The sequence below is a fragment of the Leptonychotes weddellii genome, chromosome 6, assembly GCF_054177405.1.
Source record: "Leptonychotes weddellii isolate Sample4059 chromosome 6, ASM5417740v2, whole genome shotgun sequence".
Classification (NCBI taxonomy): Eukaryota; Metazoa; Chordata; class Mammalia; order Carnivora; family Phocidae; genus Leptonychotes; species Leptonychotes weddellii.
Window position 1 is genome coordinate 17,632,059 of NC_138374.1, and position 20,825 is coordinate 17,652,883.

At 46.9% G+C, this 20,825-nt stretch overlaps 1 protein-coding gene and 1 long non-coding RNA gene across 6 annotated transcripts in view; one reads left to right on the forward strand and one right to left on the reverse strand.

Annotated features, from left to right (window-relative positions):
* The window catches only part of RBM20 (RNA binding motif protein 20), a 185,373-nt gene that overhangs the window by 112,928 nt on the left and 51,620 nt on the right, over nt 1-20,825 (reverse strand). The window lies entirely within an intron of this gene.
* Nucleotides 19,424-20,825, forward strand: part of LOC145722021 (uncharacterized) — a 4,200-nt gene continuing 2,798 nt past the window's right edge. The window contains exon 1 of the long non-coding RNA XR_014146056.1: nt 19,424-19,879. This is a non-coding gene — a long non-coding RNA (uncharacterized LOC145722021). The remainder of the gene's footprint in view (nt 19,880-20,825) is intronic.

The window sequence follows — 20,825 nt, forward strand, 5'->3', positions numbered from 1 at the left end:
GAGAAGCAGGCTTCCCGCTGAGCAGGGAGCCAGATGCGGGGCTCGATCCCAGGACACCGGGAGCATGACCTGAGCCAAAGGCAGACGTTTAACGACTGAGCCACCCAGGCTCCCTGAAAATTTAATTCTTAAGAAATATTCTGGGGCGCCTGGGTGGCTCAGTTGGTTAAGCGACTGCCTTCGGCTCAGGTCATGATCCCGGAGTCCCGGGATCGAGTCCCGCATCGGACTCCCTGCTCAGCGGGGAGTCTGCTTCTCCCTCTGACCCTCCCCCTCTCATGCTCTCTGTCTCCCATTCTCTCTCTCAGATAAATAAATAAAATAAAATTTTAAAAAAAGGGGGAATCTTATGGGATGTGACTTAAATATCTCAACGGAGCTGCTCTCAACCACAGGGTAGCCACCTCCTAGCTCGCAGGGTTGCCGGGAAGCTTGTGCCAGCCTGCAGTGTGCAGCCCCTGCACCCCGGCCCTAGGGCTCTGGGGGAAATCAGCACACATTACTCCGTGCTCCAGGGTTCCTTGGGAAGCAAAGGACAGGATACAAATGGACAACAGTGACGGATTCTGGGGCAGGATCTGAGACTGGAGATGGTGGGAAAAAAGACCCTGTACCTTTATAGGTAATGTTTTAATGTTTTAAAGTAGAATGCATTCATATGTTACCTGTGTAATTAAAATTTAATTTGGGGCGGTACCTGGGTGGCTCAGTTGGTTAGGCATCTGCCTTCAGCTCAGGTCATGATCCCAGGGCCCCGGGGTTCCAGCCCTGCATCTGGCTCCCTGCTCAGCAGGGAGTCTACTTTTCCCTTTCCCTCTGCCCCTCCCCCTGCTCATGCTTTCTCTCGCTGTCTCAAACAAATAAATAAAATCTTTTTAAAAAAATTAATTTTGGGATGCCTGGGTGGCTCAGTCGGTAGGGCGTGCGACTCTTGATCTCAGGGTTGTGAGTTCGAGCCCCACATAGGGCGTAGAGCTTAATTTAAAAATTTTTTTAATTTTTAAAATGCCTACTGTTATGCTTGAAATAAATCTATTAATCATTTCAAATCATTTGGCTTAACAACCATACTTAAACACTGACAGCAACTAAAAGGCAGGAAAGCTCTATAGAGAGAATGCTGTCATCAAAAGAAACAGTTATTTCTAATACAATTAGCTTCATTGCTCCAGATTACAAAGTACACCAACCCCCCCCTCCCCCGCAACTAACCAAAGGTAGAGAAAAAGCAGCAGTCGGAGCAGGAGGAGGGGGCAGGTGCCCAGTGCAGGGAGAGGGGCAAAACTTGACTCCCCACACGCCTCATTCCAATGCATTTCCCCCACCTCCCCAGGCCGCTCTGGGCACTGTGCTCATGCATCTTGCGCTTAAGCTGTTAGTGAAGTGGGGGCGGTGGGGGGGGGTGGCGGCAGAAGAGCTCTGCAATAAATTGCCTTAATCTGCTCATCACACCTATTTTTAGGCCTTCATTTTATAGCTTGGTGAAATGAGAAGGTGCGGGAGATCCAAATACACGGCTACATTAAGATGTTTCCTGAGAAGTAGGGAGACACTTTCACAAGCAAAGCCAGAGTCGGAAGCCACAGGTTGTTTTCCCCCAATTAGGGAAGCTGCTAAAGTGTTGGCTGGGTTTGCCCTCTGGTCATGTGAAAGGCAGGGTCTGTTCCCCGGGAACTTAGGAGGGACACTGACCTCTCCTGTCCCGCAGAGCCTGCAGGAGCCCCCGGGAAACGGCCATCACGCTGGCCACCCTGAGCTGACCGTGAGAAGGTAGCCGGGGTCCTCCCGGCAGACTCGGGGCTCTCTAGCAACAGTGCAGGTGCCAAATTCCCACAGTCCCCCAACTAATAGGTGAGGGACTTGGGCACACCGGCCATTGTGCTAGGGGCCGGAGATTCATCAGCAGGAAACGAAACAATGTCTCTCTTCTGGCAGAAACTGCATTCCAGCACAGTCCGACTGAACACTAGACAAATGCATAATGTCCCAGGCAATGACAAGGACGAGAGGACAACCGAACAAGGAATGAGGGGCAGAGAGGGATGGGGGCTGCTGCTTGGGCCCCGGGCAGGGAAGGCAGCAAGGGTGTGGATGCTGCAGACATCCGGAAGGAGAGGGCTCCAGGCAGCAGGAGCAAAGGGCCTGGGACACCGGAGGAGGAGCGAGATAGCCAGAGGCGAGAGTGTCAGGGAGGGGAGAGGAAGGGAGAGGACATGATGGTCAGGGCCAGGGAGGGCCGCACAGGCCACACCTCTGGATTCTATTCTCAGTAACATGGGGAGGGTCTGGAAGTTCTGAGCACAGGAGGGAAGCAATGGGACTTGCATTTTCTAAGGTCACTCGGCTGCTGGGGGAGAACGGACTGGAGCGGCCGAAGACGGAAGGACACCGCAGTGTCTGGGGGAGAGGCCACGGTGGCCTGACTCACGGGCAGCAGACAAGGTGGTGGGGGTGGTAGATTCTGCACACATTTTGAGGTAAAGTGACAGGATCTGCTGATAGATGGAGGTGGGAGAGAAGGAGAGGAGAGGCCAGGATGCCTCTAAGGTTTCAGGTCTGAGAACACATTCAGGTCCCAAGGCTGTGCAGCCAACTGTGGACCAAGATCATGGATCTGAGGAATGTTCTGCTGTTCCAGGAAAGCAGCGCTGCAGAGAGGTCCTGAGCACACCTTGGGAGCAGCCAGTCACCCGCCAGGGGTAGGTGAACACACGGTTTCCAAACACTGTGCCCAAATTCCTTGGCATCAAAGCAACAGCCCTGAAGGCTTGTCAATGCCATGCCTAGAAAGCTAGGAGGGAGGGAGGCAGGCAGGACCCTTTATACAGTGTCTCATTAAATCCTCCGGAGATACTGATTATCTTCATTTATAGATGAAGAAACCACCATAAAGATGACTATGGAGGACAAAATACTGAACATTTAAAAAAATGCACATGGAGAAATCTATAATCTGGGGTGGGAAAGGTCTTCCCCAGCAAGATGCAGGCAGACCTCAGAAGCTGGGGAGCCTGGATGGCTCAGTTGATTAAGCATCTGCCTTTGGCTCAGGTCATGATCCCAGGGTCCTAGGATCGAGCCCTGCGTCGGGCTCCTTGCTCACTGGGGAGTCTGCTTCTCCCTCTTCCTCTGCCCCTTCCCCTGCTCGTGCTCGCACATGTGCTCTCTCTTAAATAAATAAATAAAATCTTAAAAAAAAAAAAACCTCAGAAGCTGTAAGAAAAAGCCTATCAAATTTGAATTCATAAAAAATGTAAAACGTCTGCCTGATCAAAGATGAACAAAGACAAAACCTAAAATGGCACACACATATGCTCAAGAGACAAACAAAAACATAAACAAAATCCAACCCATTCAAAAACAAAACAAAAAGCAATACCTAGAAGAAAATATTTACAACGTAACTAACACAGGGTTGAGATCTATAATGCGCAAAGAATTTACTCAAATCAAAAAAAACCAAACAGCCACATTTTTTTAAAAAGTAGAAACTATGCATACTAACTAACACAAAGGAGAAATCCAAAAACTCCTGGGATAGGTTGCTCAGCTCACCAGCTCCCAGACAGGCTCAAAAAGGAGGACCTCACGTTTTCAAGAAAAGCACTTACATTCAGTATTGGGGAGGGTGTGGGAAACATACACTCTACTTTGCAGGTGGGAGTGTAAGCCCGTAGGTCTTTTCAGAACATGATTTGGCAGGATCTATCAAAATGCTTCATGTGTAAGTCCTATGACTCAGATATTCTACTAGAAGTCTACACCTACAGATATACTTCCCTATGTACACAAGAAAACACACCCAAATGTATTCACCGCAGCACTGTTGTAACAGAAAAAAAAAATCATGACAATAACAACTAAACGTCCATCAAGAGATGACTTAGGCAAATTTTCCATGTTATCAAATACTATGACATCTTTAATAAAAATGCAGTAAAACTATATGTACCAGCATCAAATATCTCAAAAGAAACTATAAAAAATTATAGAATGACACATGTAATAGGTTACCCGATAAAAAGTTATAAAACAATAGAGATAATATGTTACTCTGTTAAAAAGTAAAGTACAAATTGGGGTGGCTCAGTGGCTCAGTGGGTCAGGTGTCCAACTCTTGGTCTCAGCTCAGGTCTTGATCTCAGGGTCATGAGTCCAAGCCCCAAATTAGGCTCCACACTGAGCCTACTTTAAAAAAAAAAAAAAAAAAGATTTGAAAATAAAGCACAAACTATATGCATGTGTTTACATATATATGGATGTAAATGCAAAGAAAAAGGCCTGGAAGTATACACCACAAACTTCCCTCAGCCGCTAGACTTTTGGAGACAGGATTCAAATGGAGCAGGGTGGGGAAGAATGGAACCTTCCATGTAGGACTCGAAACTCCTAAGGAAACACTAAGGTGTTTGAATGTTTATAATCATGAATTCACATGTTGCTTCTAAAGCTCAAGGATGATAATGCTTCTTGTATTCAAACCCTTCACTGCGCGTGACAGACACCCAACTCAAAGGAGCGGAAACAAAAGGAAGAGTGGCGGCCCCTCTATTTGGGAAGCCGGGGTTGGTACTAACCCTAGCTGCTGCCTGCAGGTGCAGACAACGGGGCCAAGCCTCTGTGTCCTGCCCCACCTCTTACTCCCCTTGTCTCAGCTTCTCTTCATTCCCAAAGGATACCACCACCTGGCCGACAAGAGGGCTGCCCGAAGCCCCAGGCACACATCTTCTCCGAAGAGCAGCCCTACTGCAAAAGGAACCACCTCTCTCCATGTATTCATCCCAGGGGGACCGCTGATTGGGGTGACTTGCTGGGGGTGCTTCTCCCTCACCCTGTGAGAAGGACCGGCACCGTGGAGTCTGTTGGGTCACCTGCCCATGCCCGTGAGTGAGGAAGACCCCCTTCCCGCGGCTATGATGGACAGCCCCACTAGGACCCCATGGATCAGGTGAGGAGTGCCCCCGAGGAAGGAACCAAACCCGAACCAGAGGAAGGTGGCAGGCAGAGCAAACAAACAGACAACACAATCCACAACAGAGCAGAAATAAACAAGATCTGAAATCGCTGCCCAGTGTCAATGGTGGAGGTGGGATTCAAATCAGGTGTGAGAAACTGCAAAGTCATCGTTCTCTCTGCTTCACCACAGTGTCACTCTGGGCAGCCAGGGGACACCAATCTCAGGAAGCCCTCTGCCTGCGAAGGGCATGCTGTGGGCCTGTCATCCAAGAACTCCAGTGAGCCCATCACATTCCTTAAAGTTCCCTCCAGGTTATCATCCTTAGAACAGACAGAACTTGCTGGAGGGAGGGAGGTGAAGGGCGAGAGAAGACAGGTGAGTATTTAAGAGATACGAAGGACAAAGATGAGATAGGTCTCAACAGAACTTGGAAAGAATAAGAAAGTATGAAGATGCAGAGAACAAGTACAAAGACTCGTCCTGTAGATGGCCTTCACCAGTGTCATCATTTATTAAACACCTTGTTTTGCATTGTGGAAGGAGCTGTACAAAAAGAGTGGAGCAGACATCCCACAGCTCTGTCCTCAGAATGCAATTAAAGATGGACACACGGGTACAGATGACCGTCACAGGATACACAGACAAGATAAATGTGACCCTGATACAGCCAACCAACTTTTCTTTATGCAGAATCCAAACACATAAGGAAGAAAGCTCAGTCAACAGATGTTTAAAAATACAATTACTGGAAGGATAACAGGCACAGTTGTAAATTCAAATTTTCCAGAGTGTTTAATCCTTTTACCCCATCCCCCACCTATCTATGCCACAAATATTCACTTATTCAAATACCCACTGCCTTCTGAAACTCTGCCCACCCTTGTGCTCTCATTCTAAATGAGGACTTGATCTACATCTTGTATGACTGAATCAACCAGATTACCCCAATCCCAAACCACATTCTTTCAATGGTGGTGAAATGTATAAAAGTAGACAATGCATTTCTTTTTTTTTTTTTTAATTTTTTTTTTTTTAAGATCTTATTTATTTGCGAGAGAGAGAATGAGAGACAGAGAGCATGAGAGGGAGGAGGGTCAGAGGGAGAAGCAGACTCCCTGCTGAGCAGGGAGCCTGATGTGGGACTCGATCCCGGGACTCTGGGATCATGACCTGAGCCGAAGGCAGTTGCTTAACCAACTGAGCCACCCAGGCGCCCCGACAATGCATTTCTTAATTATGTTGGCTGCAACATAATTAAGTTGGTCTTTACCCAAGCCCATAGAGAAAAAGAAGCCAGGCACTCTGGTGCTCGCGCTTGGGGTGGTAGCAGCCGGTCCTTGCTCTTGTTCCACAGTAGGAAATGAGGTCCAACCTTGCCTTAGATTGAGGGGTTGGGGTGCTGGCCTGCTCAGACAGCTTTCTCCATCCGTAACTATGTACCTCTCCATTACCAGGAAAGGGAGAAGACAGGCACCTTCACACAGAGAATGCCTAAACTACTTATTACTGGTCTTTTCCAAGCTGGACAATTAGCTATATATACTTCATTCTTCATCACTTACACCCCTCCTACAAATGAATATGAGACTTCCCAAGACAACTTTGCTTCAAGCCAATGAAAGAACCAAGAACATAATTAAAAGCAATGTCAACACTTGTATTGCTCGCCCTTACCCGGTTTTCTTCTGACACACGGGAGGATTGCCCTTCTCGGCCCTCTTGGTCGGGTGCGCCCAGGTGATTCATTCTTGCAGATGCGCTATGAGGAGCAGTCACGCCATCTCCTGACTGAAGCATTTAATTGCTGGGTGAGACCCTCGGTGCTCTCTTGTCCTGTCTCAGTGACCAAGAAGGTCCCATGTTCCAGTTAGTGCAGCCATGAGATGGGAGGGGCTCTGTCATCTTGAGGGACTGTACAGAACAGCCCCTCCAATGTCTGCCCCACCAATCCAGGAGGATGTGGGGATGAGTGACAAATACATTTTTACTGTACTAAGCCTCTGGGATTTGGCTATAGCCTAAGCCTACTGTGACTTAATGAAAAAGTTTTTAGTCTAGTGAAAGGTTACAATATGTATACAAATAAGTAAAATGCAATAAAGGAAGGCTGACATTGGCCTAGCACGCCAAGGTACTCAACCAATGTCCGGCAAAGGAGTGAATAAATGGATGACATAACTGTGGTATAGACAGATGGGAGTCTAAGAGTGGGAAACATTCACTTCCACTTGGGAGTTAATCCAGAAAGGGTGATGGAGCAGAGGACATGTAAATATTAACAACATAAATACTGAAAACAATCTGCTGGATTACTGACGTTTCTCAAGTTCATTTGGGAAGGTCCCTACAAGGGGAATCCTTTTTCTAAGAGCCATTCCTCCCAGGAACCTGAAGACCAGGTGATGATTCAAGCCAGCGGGAACCCCGCCCTGGGCTGCTGGGTCTCCAACCAGGCCACCTAATGTTTTCCACGAGGTGGGAAGCCGGACCAGGTTGCCCCTCCTCAAGATTTCCACAGGGCTGGGGACCCCTGGGAGGGATTCCTCAGCCTGGCGCCCTCTCTGCTGTTCCCACTGGTGGCTTCCACTGGCCACAGGCCTCCCACAGCTCCTAGCAGCTGATCCTGCTCTGAGGGCAGCGCTCGTGAGCAGTTCGCTCAACAATCCTAGGGGCAAAAGCGGTGACTCTCAAGGAATGTGATCTCCCACGGGTGCCTCAGGGGGGCAGCTCCTGGAGTCACCAGGATCTTGCCCCTCCAGCAGCTCCTAGGAGCCCGGATGGCCAGCTAGCCGGCCAAGCACGTGTCCAAGCACACTTCAGAGGGGACAGTGCTGGGCCAGCCTCCTGGTTTGCAGCAATGGTACCAGGGACACATATCAAAGAGCTCCTCCTTTACAAAACCTTTCCACCGCCCTCCAAGGACTGCAGATATAGTTACACTTCTAGTTGCCCAGCACGGGCAAGACCCAGGGTCATGAGCCTCTTGAATCAGGGAACACTCTCTCCCTTAAGAGGGCCTCCTACTATTCCTCAGTCCTAAGTGTGCTGAGGCTCAACTGTCTACTCAGTGCATTTGGCAGAAGTCCCAACAACCCATCTTCAGGATCAGGAGCACTTCTGTGACTCTGCCCCCAAGCCCTGACCTGCTTAATCCCCAGTAGATGGGTATGTTTCATCCTCATGATATTCCTGGGTTATGATCCTGTGGGACCTGCATCTTCTAGGGATTAACGTATCTAAATATCATCAGTGTTCACAAAGAAGTATTTCATATTGTTCCCTACCAGCCTAATGAGGCAGTCCTTACTGCATTGGAAAATATACTGGCACAGGAGTAAGGAGCCCCAGAATCTGCTTCCAGATTGCCACGCAGCAGCCGTGAAACTCGAAAAATAACCACCTCCCTAAGGCTCAGTTTCTTCACCTAGAAACTGGTGTTAGATCTGCTCTACCTACCTCAGGGAATGGTTGTGGGACTGACATTAAATTAATGGAGGTGAAAGCTCTTTTAAAACACTATACTGATGCTGAGTTAATATATTAGTGCATTTATTCTTTAATTTGCAAGAAGTGCATACAATAAGAAATTCCTTATCAATGTCATAAATGCTCAGATTGCAGTACCAAATGACTCAATAACTACCCTGTCCCTTTAGTGTACAAAGTATCATGAGGGACAGAACAAGGTTTAAGGCCTAGTCTTTTCTCCTAGTGATTTAAGCCCAGTGGGGATTATAATCTAATTTAATCTTGCTGCATCTAAAGAGAGTAGAGAGGACTCAGAATATCATCCAAGCCATATCCCTCACTTAATAGGGAGGGAAACTGAGGTTAACTAATAACCAACTAATACCCAGCAACAGCTATAAGACTAGCTAGCACTTAATTGTGTGGTTCCTGTGTCGGAGACTTGCTTACAACCCTCAGCAGGACTGCAGCCCGGGCCTGGGACCCCAGTTGTCCAGACTCCTTGGCCAGGAGTATTTCCATGAGTATATATAGATCTACTTCTCTGCATCTACCCTGTTCATTGAGCTTTTATGTCAAATGCTTCTCTTTTGTGATTCTCACATTGAGTGTCCTGAAAAGAACTGAAACAGCAGGCCCAACAAAGGAATATTACAGGAGGTAGCCTGGAGCAACTGAGGCACGAGAGAGGAAGAAAGAGACACTCAAAAAACGGAAGCCAATGTGAGGGTAACCTAAAATGACTGACATTTTAAGCTACTCTATAGAGAACATAATAGATGTGCTGGGGAATTACAGAAAAAATATGGTTTCAGCCAAACAGAAACATTTATTTGAGTCCAGGTGATAAAGTATATACCTGTGACATAACAGAAGAGTAATTATCAGGGTCTCTAGAATAGTTTTCATTAAGCTTAATCAATAAAGATAGAAAAATCCTAGAAAGTCTTCTCATGCCACGCTTGGACTATTGCAGTAGCCCAGTTACCTACTACAGCTACGACAACTGTGATGGCAAATACTACTATACTACACACACACACACACACACACACACACACACACACGTCCTCCTCTGTGGTCTTTGGGCTCAGGAAGATTGACAAGAGCATCCGTCCTAAGACACTCCTCTAAAGTAACCTTGGGAAATCTGGATGGCATCTTCCAGGAATGGCATTTCATGACAACCTCTCTGCGTGGAAGCTTCCTTGTTCCCCAAGCAACAGTAGCCCCAGAAGACTGTGGCCCCTGTGTCACCAGCCCTCTTCCACATTTGAGGGTCAGGGGCTCATGTGGGACCTGTCCTCCAGGTGACGGTCCTACCTCAAGTTCTCCTGTGTGGGGAGCCCAGAGCAGGTAGCAGTTCCTAACCAAGCAGATGTCCGCCTGAGAAACTAGCCACTGGGGTGCCCAGTGTTCACAAGAGACTTTGGGAAAGGAATCCCCACCCCTTCTCCCCAAAGAGGGAGAGGGAGAGTGGAACCAGCCTCTCTTCAAAAAAATGTGAGCTTCTCTCTCCTTCTCAGCCTCTCCCTGTTGGGGAGGAATGGTCTGGGGTTCCAGTTAAGGCTGGGCAGCTGAGAACTGAAGGTGGAAAGCAGCTCTTTCAGGAGACCCAAAGGGGTAGACCCCAAACTCAGATGTTCTCTAAACTCAGAACTGGAGGTACAAAGGGGACGGGACAGTGCTGACCCATGGGGCTGTTGTGAGGAAAATGAGTGAACATGTGGGCATTTCTTGCCCAGTGCTGAGCACACAGTGTATGCTGTAGAAGTGCGTGCATTATGTCATCACTTACAGTCCTGGCTGAATTTCCAGATTATCTGGGAATATTCTGCTCAGCACAGCCACCAACCTCTTCTGCTAAAGACTGCCTCAGAGACAAAACAAAATGTTCAATACGGTCATAGCTCAACTACTGGTATCTTGGTTCACTCATCAGCAACAAATGTTAGAGCTAAGAGATCTTAGATGCCAAGGGTGAAACAGCATGGAAAGAGATGGACCAGCCTGTGTGGTTTTCACACTTCTGGCTTCTTAGCCGTGAACTCTCTCTTCGTATGAAATACTAGGTGGAAGACTAAAATCTAATGCTGATGTGATTGAAGCAGGTCCAGGAGATGTGGGATGGGGACACTCACCCTATCCTGTCACCTTTGTGGCAGTCCCTGGGCCTCCAAGGGCCACAAGTTAAAAAGCAAACTGACCGAGGGGCACCTGGCTGGCTCAGTTGGAAGAGAATGTGACTCTTGATCTCGGGGTCGTGAGTTTGAGCCCCACCCTGGGTGTAGAGATTACTTAAATAATCTTTAAAAATAAATAAATAAAGGAGCCCCTGGGTGGCTCAGACGGTTGAGCGTCTGACTTCAGCTCAGGTCATGATCTCAGGGTCCTGGGATCGAACCCCGCTTTGGGCTCCCTGCTCAGCGGGGAATCTGCTTCTCCCTCCCTCTTTCCCTCTGCCTGTCCCAACCCCCCACCGCTTGTGCTCTCTCCTTCTCTCTCAAATAAATAAAATCTTTAATAAATAAATAAATAAGCCAAATGGATCAAACATCACATTCTCTTAAACTCAGATGGGCTTTGACTTTGTTCTACTTTGAGCCTTGTAAGTTTTGAAATTATAATTTATCTTCAAGATTACGTTCAAGACTTGTCAGGTCCTTCACTCAAAGCATCCCCGCCCATAAATAGCACAGAGAGAAAACTCTGAGGTGACCCCCTCCCCCGCCCGCCATCAGGGCAGAGGGGCCGGGCAGAGCTGGCTGGGCTGGGGCTTGTCCCACACTGGCCTGTTGGTTGCTCCAGCGCTCCCAGCACGCCTGCAGGCTTGCCTTCTCAGAGGCAGGTGTCCAGCAAAGGAATGCCAGGGTCATCCATTGGTTCTTTTACTTTTGACCCCAGCATTTAAATCCTGGCTGTATCACAAGCAGCAGGAGGGCGTCCATGGTGCCACAGTGGACAGGGGGGTGAGACATGTCAACAAGGACTTACAGGCTGAAGCTGTTTATCTCACACTGAACCTGACCCCTCATCAGAAGAAGGACGGACAGCCCTGTCCTGGTTCAAAGGCAAGCTGCAGCGTTGGCCCAAAGGGCCACATTTCAGACCTACAACTGAAGAGTTGAGAAGAGCTTTTAAAACAAGAAAAACAGGGCGCCTGGGTGGCTCAGTTGGTTAAGCGACTGCCTTCGGCTCAGGTCATGATCCTGGAGTCCCAGGATGGAGTCCTGCATCAGGCTCCCTGCTCAGCAGGGAGTCTGCTTCTCCCTCTGACCCTCCTCCCTCTCATGCTCTCTGTCTCTCATTCTCTCTCTCTCAAATAAATAAATAAAATCTTAAAAAAAAAAAAAAAGAAAAACAAAGAAACACCACAACTGATAGCCAAGGACTTAAAATGAAATAAGATTCCATCGGGGCGGGCGCCTGGGTGGCTCAGTTGGTTAAGCGACTGCCTTCGGCTCAGGTCATGATCCTGGAGTCCCGGGATCGAGTCCCGCATTGGGCTCCCTGCTCAGCAGGGGGTCTGCTTCTCTCTCTGACCCTCCTCTCATGCTCTCTCTCTCCCTCTCTCTCTCAATAAAATAAAATAAAATAAAATAAAATAAAATAAAATAAAAAAGATTCCATCGGGGCTTCACGTAAAATTAGATGCCAAATCCAGATTATCCCCAAGTTTACAAACACCCACTGAACAATTCTGCCACAAATAGTGCCGCCTACTCTCCGCCCCGCTTGCTCCCAAGCCATTATCTTGAACTGTCCGCACATTTCTGCGGGTGCCCTGCAAGAATGGGAACCCCAGAGCCCCAGCTCCACAAGGCTGTCTGCCAGTATCAAAAGGAGCGGCTTCTCTTTTTAAAGCTACAAGTTAAGAGGGTGGTTTTTTTTAAACCTTTATTGTTCTTTTTTTTTCTCCTGAATGATAAAAATAATTCCTGCTTGTTACAGACGCTTGGATTCAGAGCTATAAAACTGAAAAAGTGAAACACCTTCTGAAATCTCAGCCTCTGACAATAGCCGTTATTAATAATTTGAGAAACAAGAGTTTCATTTCACTTATTATCCAGCAAAAAAAAAAAAAAAAAAATCATAGAACCTCCATACTTGAATAGATACTAGTAGAGAAAGGAGATTTTAGTTTTAGATCATATGCAGCAAAACTAAAGTGTTCAAAAAATATCACCTTCTCCAATAATTACAACCGTGAAAATTGTCAGAAAAACATGTATCTAAATAAAAGGTCATGAAGTTGGTTCTCACAAATTCATGTAACAGAAAAGAATTTTTTTTAAAAAAGCTGATAAATGTCTAGTTGGGATTAAGCTGGAAATTCAAAAGCACAAAACTAATTTGAACTGAATTACCAGGGTAGCCAATACATAGAACCTGCTACATGATTTGTAGGGTCCAGTGGGAAATGAAAATTTGGAGTCCCTTGTTTAAAAATGATTAAGAATTTCAAAATGGCAGCAACAGAGAATTAAACCAAGGACAGGCCTTTCTAAGCAAGAAACTGCAAACCTCACACACAGGTCACATGCCAGTGCGGCCGGCCCTGTTCATGCACAGTAATTTAACCATGACCACCAAGTGTTTACTCTATATTTTAAGGCTTCAGATCTATCACGTTTGCCTTTAAGATCATTCATTGCGTTTTCTGAAAAGGTTCAGCTTTCTCTAAGGAATAAATTGGCGAGATGAGAATAAGGCCAGGAAAAAACATGAAAAAAAAAAAACCCAGTTTATTTTTAGCTTGACCTTGATTAAATCATATGTTTTCTGATGTATTTTCCAGTTGAAATGAATTGGCTATGCAGCTAATACTGTAGAAATACAAAACACTCTGGAATATCAGGTTAGCCAAAATAAAATCTTAAGCTCCATTTCACATCCAAAAATCTACATCCAAGATTATTTACAATATGAGATAGTTTTCTAGGATAAATTTTGGAATACGCTTTCAATTTTTTTTTTTGATAACAAACTATGTGCTTCTTCCCCTATACTCTAATAAGCCGTCACTAAATAGACTTCCCACAAAAGTAAAGGAAAAGAAAACCTTATCACTTGGCAGATTAAACTGTATAAAATTAAGAATTCTCTTTAGCCCCTTTAAAGTGCAAAAAGTTCATTTTACGACAAAAATTTGCTGCATAAAGTAGTCATCCTAGCACCTCCCTGGGTCATTTGAACATATTTCCATGTTTAACTTGAGCTGGGGCATGCATAAGAATAGCTTGATCTTTAATACACGATAGGAATACCACAAATTCTTTCTAAACTGCTATAAAAGGCTCGCAAAAGCCAACAAAAGGCCTGGGCCACATTCCTTGGCAATTATCAGTAGGAGGAGGAGGCAAAGATAGAGGAGAAAAGTGGTCTGTAAAAGGCGTGGACTACAACAACCAAGCCTCTTCCATTAGGAAAAACAGCTGCAGAACCTTTTCTCTCTCAAGCAAGGGAGAACCACTTTTGTTCCTGAGGTTTAACCTCCGACAGACAAACTGAACACAGGGTCCTAAATTCCCCACCCTTGAGCCCAGGAGAGACCAGAATAGCTCTCCATACCCAAACCTGAATCCTGATGGATGCATCTCAGAGCCCCGGGGGAGTTCTTCAAGCTTTCCTTCGGGTTCAACACTGTCACCCAATGAATGCGGTCTAACTGCAACTGCTGCAGGTTTTCGGGGCAGGGGGTAGGGGCAGGGGTCCGAAAGAGGACCATCAGCCTGAGCTCCCTTCTCAGGGTCCAGGGCTAGTCTCAAGACACACAGATGTTGGGGCGCCTGGGTGGCTCAGTTGGTTGAGCGACTGCCTTCGGCTCAGGTCATGATCCCGGAGTCCCGGGATCGAGTCCCATATCGGGCTCCCTGCTCAGCAGGGGGTCTGCTTCTCCCTCTGGCCTCTTCCCTCTCGTGCTCTCTGTCTCTCATTCTCTCTCTCTCAAAAAAAAAAAAAAAAAAAAGACACACAGATGTTGCCCATGCCAGATAGAGAGGGGAAGACAGCTCAGGTTAAGATCCTACTGTATGCTGGAACCTCCCCCAGGACCTCTGTGCACATTATATTATTAACCCACACAAAATCTTAGCATTTTGCAGATGAGGAAGCTGACCACAACTGGTAAGGTAACTTGCTCAAAGTCACAGGGCTACAAATAGGCAAGGCTGGGCTTCAAATTCCAGTCAACTGACTTCCCAAATCCCCTGCTTTTTCCTTAGTGTTGAAACCCAATGTGGGGTTTCCCCAGGGCAGGAATTAAGGCAGGGCTTTGTCTCCATAGAATTTAGAATAATAGCAGAACCACTAAAAGTCATCTACTCTTTTTCTTTTATCACCAAGCATCAGCAATTCTAAACAATGTCAGTGAGAAGCTATTCCTCCTGGAAAGCAAAATATTTTGTGAGCTTAAGTTCGAAACAATTCCTACAGTTACTGTAGAGTTTGAATATTACATATGGAAACTTCAAATGAGCATATCTGTCATATTTATCCTTTGATAAACAACGTATTTACAGGAAAGGTAATTTGAAGAACTCCTACCTTTGCAGGTGGTCCCACCCCATGCAAACCCAAACACCAACTGATTTCAGAAATAACTTAATAATAGGTCAGAATCTTCTGATTCCACTTTCGACACAGTTCCGTCTCCAATCCCGGCAGTACTATATATTCATATGTTTAAACAGATTTACCGTCAACAGTGAGAGCACAGAGTTACTTCAGTTCTGGCCCTCTGTGACCATGTGGAGCTTTCATTTGTATTTAAAGTTTAAAACCACAAACTGCAAGATACATCTTGCATTTTGCTTGGCATGAGCAAATTTTAATTCAGCTGTGAAATATTGTATTAAATTGACTAGTATCTTTAAAACTTCAATGTCTTTTTTTAATCCTTACAAAGTAAAGGGAAAAAAATCAAGAAAATAATGGCTGCTGCCCACGTGATTTTCACCGAAAATAATTTTGTCACTCACGGAAGAGGAATATGAAAAATCATCTGTCCAGGTGTCCAGCGTGCTGGCTGAGCTTTCACTGCACTCCACCAAACTGACCCCACGCCACAGGCAGGAACAGCATCCTGCCGGAACCGGGGGAAAAGTGTGGCCGGCCAGCAATCAGCTCCTAGCCCACAGTGGTGAACTGTTAGATCCAGCTGATTGTCCAGCGACAGCACGCACCTGTTCTCTCCTGGGAAGAACGCTCTTACAAACAAATTTATGATTCCACAACGATCCTTACCTTTGACCCAAGCACACTTTCTGTGCAAAACTGACGCTTTTCTTCAAATGCACATGTTTCCAAATCTTTCTCCAATACAAAGACCATCAAAATTCCCAATCTCAGACACGGTGGCACTAACACTGACCACCCTTTCGCAGACGTTCATTCTCTCCCCACCCTGCACTGCCCACCAAGCTGTCCACTGGGTTCTTTCAAGCCCTCGGTAATCTGATAGCACACAATCTACATTGGCTACTATTTGCAACTACTTAATTCCCCAGACCAAAGGTGAACATTTCTTGAAGACAAGAACCATCACCACACCACTTGGATCTCCTCCCCTCATCTATCCCTTACACAGTCTTGGACACACCGTAAAAGCCAGTGACTCATTCTAATTTATTTAACAAGTACTAATACACTGCTTACTATAAGTCAAAGAATTGAACATAAACTTATTGTTGGGAGCCACAAATTTAAATAACAAAGTGTGATAGCTATTACGGTAGTAAATCTAAACATGGGATTTCCATATGACCCGATGATTGCCCCCTTGGGCATTCATCTCAGAGCAATGAAAACATATGTTCACATGAAAACCTATACACAAATGTTCGTAGCAGCTTTATTTGCAATAGCCAAAAATAGGTGGATGGTTCAACTGGTGAATGGTTAAAGAAACTGTGGTACGTACATACCACGGAATGCTGGCCAGCAAGAAAAGGGAATGAACTATTGATACACTCAACAACTCGGGTAAGTCTCCAGGAAACTATGCTGAGTGAATAAAGCTAATCCCAAAAGGCTGCAAATGGTATGATTCCATTCATACAACATTCTCTGAAAGGACAAACTTATTTTTTTTCAGGGCGCCTGGATGGCTCAGTTGGTTAAGCGACTGCCTTCGGCTCAGGTCATGATCCCAGGGTCCTGGGATTGAGTCCCACATTGGGCTCCCGGCTCAGCGGGGAGCCTGCTTCTCCCTCTGACCCTCTCCTCTCTCATGCTGTTTCTCGCTCGCTCACTCTCTAATAAATAAATAAATAAAATCTTTAAAAAAAAAAAAAACTTATTTTTTTTCAAGATTTTATTTATTTATTTGAGAGAGAGAGCATGAATTGGGGGGAGGGGTAGGAGAGGGAGAAGCAGATTCCCTGCTGAGCAGGGAGCCCAATGCGGGGCTCGATCCCAGGACCCTGAGATCATGACCTGAGCCGAAGGCAGACGCTTAACTGACTGAGCCACCCAGGAGCCCCTGAAAGGACAAACTTTTAGAAATGGAGAACAGATTAATCATCGCCAGGGCTTGCTGAGAAAGGGAGGTAGGTGGGTGCGGTCATAAAAGGGCAATGTGAGGGATAAAACCACACACAACTAACTGCACGAACACATCCAAATGAGTATGCACAACACTGGGGAGATCTGAATAAGATAGGTGGATTGTATCAGTGTTGATATCCTGGTTGCCATATTGTACTGTATTTTTGCAAAATGTTACCAGTACGGGGAAACTAGAATAAATGGAACATGTACTTGGGAACTCTGGATTATTTCTGTATCTGAATCTACAATGATCTCAACAAAAACTTCAGTTAGAAAAGTAGCAAACCAACAAAAATATCTCAAACTAGTAAGATTTATTTATTTAACAAATAATATGGTGCTTACCAATTGCCAGGTAATATTTTAAGCACCCATACGTTAACTCATTGACTCCTAAGAACCGTATGTGACATGCACTATGGATTATTCTCATTTTGCAGATGGAGAAACTGCAGTACAGAGAGCTTAAACAACTTATCCAAAGGACACACAGCAAGTAGGTTAACAGTTGGAATCGGATTCCAAGGCAGGTAATCTAGATCTAGAACCCTCCCCTTGGAGATCTCTTCATTTCACCCTCAGATGCTGGGGGCCACCAAGCAGACAAGACCCTTAATCCCAACAGTACCTATTCTGGAAGATTCCCCAAATCCAAACGAAAGTGTGACAAACCCTTCTGATCATAAAGCCAATCAAGAACCTCCCAGGCTGTCAACTTTCAGGGAAGTAAGCAGAATTACTGGCTTTTAATGTAAAATCTTCCGCCGTGGGAGGATGAGTACCTGTGACAAGAACGGTTTGCCACAGGGTAACATCCACTCTTCCTCCATAGGTTGGAAAACGAAGGGCACAGTTGGGCACATCTAGGAGCACGTTTCGGTGGGAAAGAGTGAAGAGTCCCAAAAAGCAAAATGCATTTGGGAGTCGATGAAAACGGGAGGCTGAAACAGGACCAGGGGACAACGTCACACTTCACACACCCTGGCCCCAGTCCACGGTCCTGCCGCCCCGTCACCAGGGTGCTGTGTCTTTAGCTCACTGCCTTATCAGCTTTGGGCCCATGCTAGCCAGCGTGGGCCCCGGGGACTGAAATCCAGAACCTCTGTGGCATTCCAGAGCCACAGGCCTATAACAGGACAAGCTGGTTCGGAAGATTTTCAGATTATCAAGTGGGGAAGAGAGGAATGTCACGGCGTCTGGGTGGACATGGGGACATTCATCAAAAAGACAGCTACCATGAAACTGCAGTCTCCCTTTCCCACTGGAGTGGTGGAGAGCAGATGCAGGGGTATGGACATGCCTGTTAAAAATCAAAATTATTTTAGCAGAGAAATCATTTCCCAAGATTCGGTGCTAGAAAGGGCAAAATGAACACTAGACCCAAACTTTTCAAAAGATAAACTTCCAACCAGAGGGCCCTATAACTTAACACCAACCCACTGGGTAAATGATGTGAACAGTCTGTTACCAATGGGCCAGCCTGATATGATGAACCAGCCAGAAAAAAAGGGGATATGGGGCCAGACTTTATTGGTCTCTATGGCAGGAGCTCATAAAAATTCTCAGTTAAGCCTTGGTTTATCAGTCGATGAAAATTAAGCTGCACAGTGAACTCTGGGCTGGAAGAAACCACGGAGAAATGAAGTTCTTCACAATCTGTGATGCTGAGAAAGAACAACTGGGAAAGGTCACTAGGAAAATGGGAGTCTCAGCTCACCCCGCCACCGACAGCCTAAAATGACTCAGGCCCACGTGTCAGTTTTCGTACCTAAACAGCATTTCCTTTGCAACAAGGATCCAAAATCTCCACTCGCAGATGAGAGAGGTAAACGGAGACTCTTGGCGCCGTCGGGAGGAGGCCACAGATGTGAGAATAAGTACATCACTGGACATGGCGAGGTGGAGGCATGGAAAGACCCTGGGCCCCTGGAGTCCCTGCTGAACCACTAAACCAACCCTGGGCCTCCTGCCCCCAGACTTTGTATCAAGTCGAGGATAAACGTCCCTCTGGTATAAGCTGCTATTTGCTGGGGTTTCTGCTGGCAGCCAAACATTTCTTGTTGTACTGGGGCCAGGGTGTGTGAAGTGTGATGTTGTCCCCTGGTCCTGTTTCAGCCTCCCGTGGGTTGTACCTGCCCATGATGATTTTGCTCAGCAGCTGTATTACAATGGCCAGTGTCGCCCTCCCTACCGGCCCGAGGCTGAACACTGGCACACTGTAGGTCGCTCTGTCCTGGTATCTAAATCTCAAGTCCCCAAGTACTACAATGCGGCATCTATAAACCTGGCCAGCCTTGTCACCTGGAAATCTGGGGCTGGTGCCGAAGGCACAACAGATAAATACAAAGATACAGAAAGGGGTGGGGGGGGGGAGGAAGGTGGAGAGAGGGGAAAAAAAAAAACCAGCAAGGGGGAAAATATAAGGGAAAAGAGAGAGACAGGAAACAACTGCCTTTTAAGAATGTGCATTTTTTTAAGGGATGCCCACGTGCTTTTCAAAATCAGCCTGCTCAGAGTAAGAAGCCCCTGTGTGCCTGACCTCCATCTCCTCGCCTCTCTGGAAAGGCCAGCGCCCATCAGCAGAGCCCCTTGGCCACATGGCACAGACGTGTGAATGACCGATGGGCTTCTTGGTTTGCCTGTGCCTGACTTGGCGGGGCAAAACATATTTTACATTAGCTTAGGTCTTGACATTCTATCATGTTCCCTGTCGAGAGGCCAAATAGTTCTTGGAACCCTGCACAGCAAGTGACATATAACAGAACCCTAGGAAAGGGGATGGCTCTTTGCCCTTAAATTAAAGGCTCTTCTTACCCCTCCCACCTCCACGGCAGTGGTCTGGCCTGTGGGGCTGGGAGCCGACATCTACTCAAGAAAGGTCACCATTCTTTGCCCGCAAATAAGGTACTTTTCATAGGGGGACAGTTGCAAGGTGGGGGGCTACTTGCAACAGGTTGCTTTGGGCGATCTGCATCACTGAACCCGGAATGGCAAGTGGGACGGGGCAGGCACCCCAGGCTCTGGTTGGAGCATGGATGAAGTCTGAAGGAATGGCCATCAAAATGACACCTTCCTTTTCTAGCCACAAGCTGTCTTCAGTGAACCTTGTCCTGCCACCCCCAGGGACACTCTGTCAGGCTGTAAGGGGATAACCTCAGATGCCACCTCACATGACACTGTCCGGAATGCTGGCGGCCCAGCGACCGGAGTGTCTGTGCCCTCCTTGTGGGGTGTCAATGCTCTCACAAGGACTCACGGTCCTCACAGGCAGGCAGGACTCCTAACGGACAACTGCCAGCAAGGACAGCTCCCGGGCAGGAGGCTGGGGCAGCTCAGAAGTGCTCCTCTCTCCAGCCTCTCACCCCAGCACGGCCAGCTATGGCCTCTCTGGGGCTCAGCCCTGCTCCCCAAACATCTCCTGTATTGACGGGAGCCGGCAGGGCGTTATGGGCAAGAGCAGGAAATACAAGGCAAAGACTCTGCCCACAGGGCGTGCAATATCTAGGTTAAGAGACAAGGCCTTTTGGAAACAAAACAAGGGAACATAGGGGAAGGGAAGGAAAAATAAAACAAGATGAAATCAGAGAGGGAGACGAACCATAAGAGACTCCTAACTCGGGCGCCTGGGTGGCTCAGATGGTTGGACGTCTGCCTTCGGCTCGGGTCATGGTCCCGGGGTCCTGGGATCGAGTCCCGCGTCGGGCTCCCTGCTCAGCGGGGAGCCTGCTTCTCCCACTGCCTCTCTCTCTCTCTGTCTCTTATGAATAAATAAATAGAATCTTTAAAAAAAAAAAAAAAGAGAGACTCCTAACTCTAGGAAGAAAACAGGGTTCTGGAGGGGAGGGGGGGG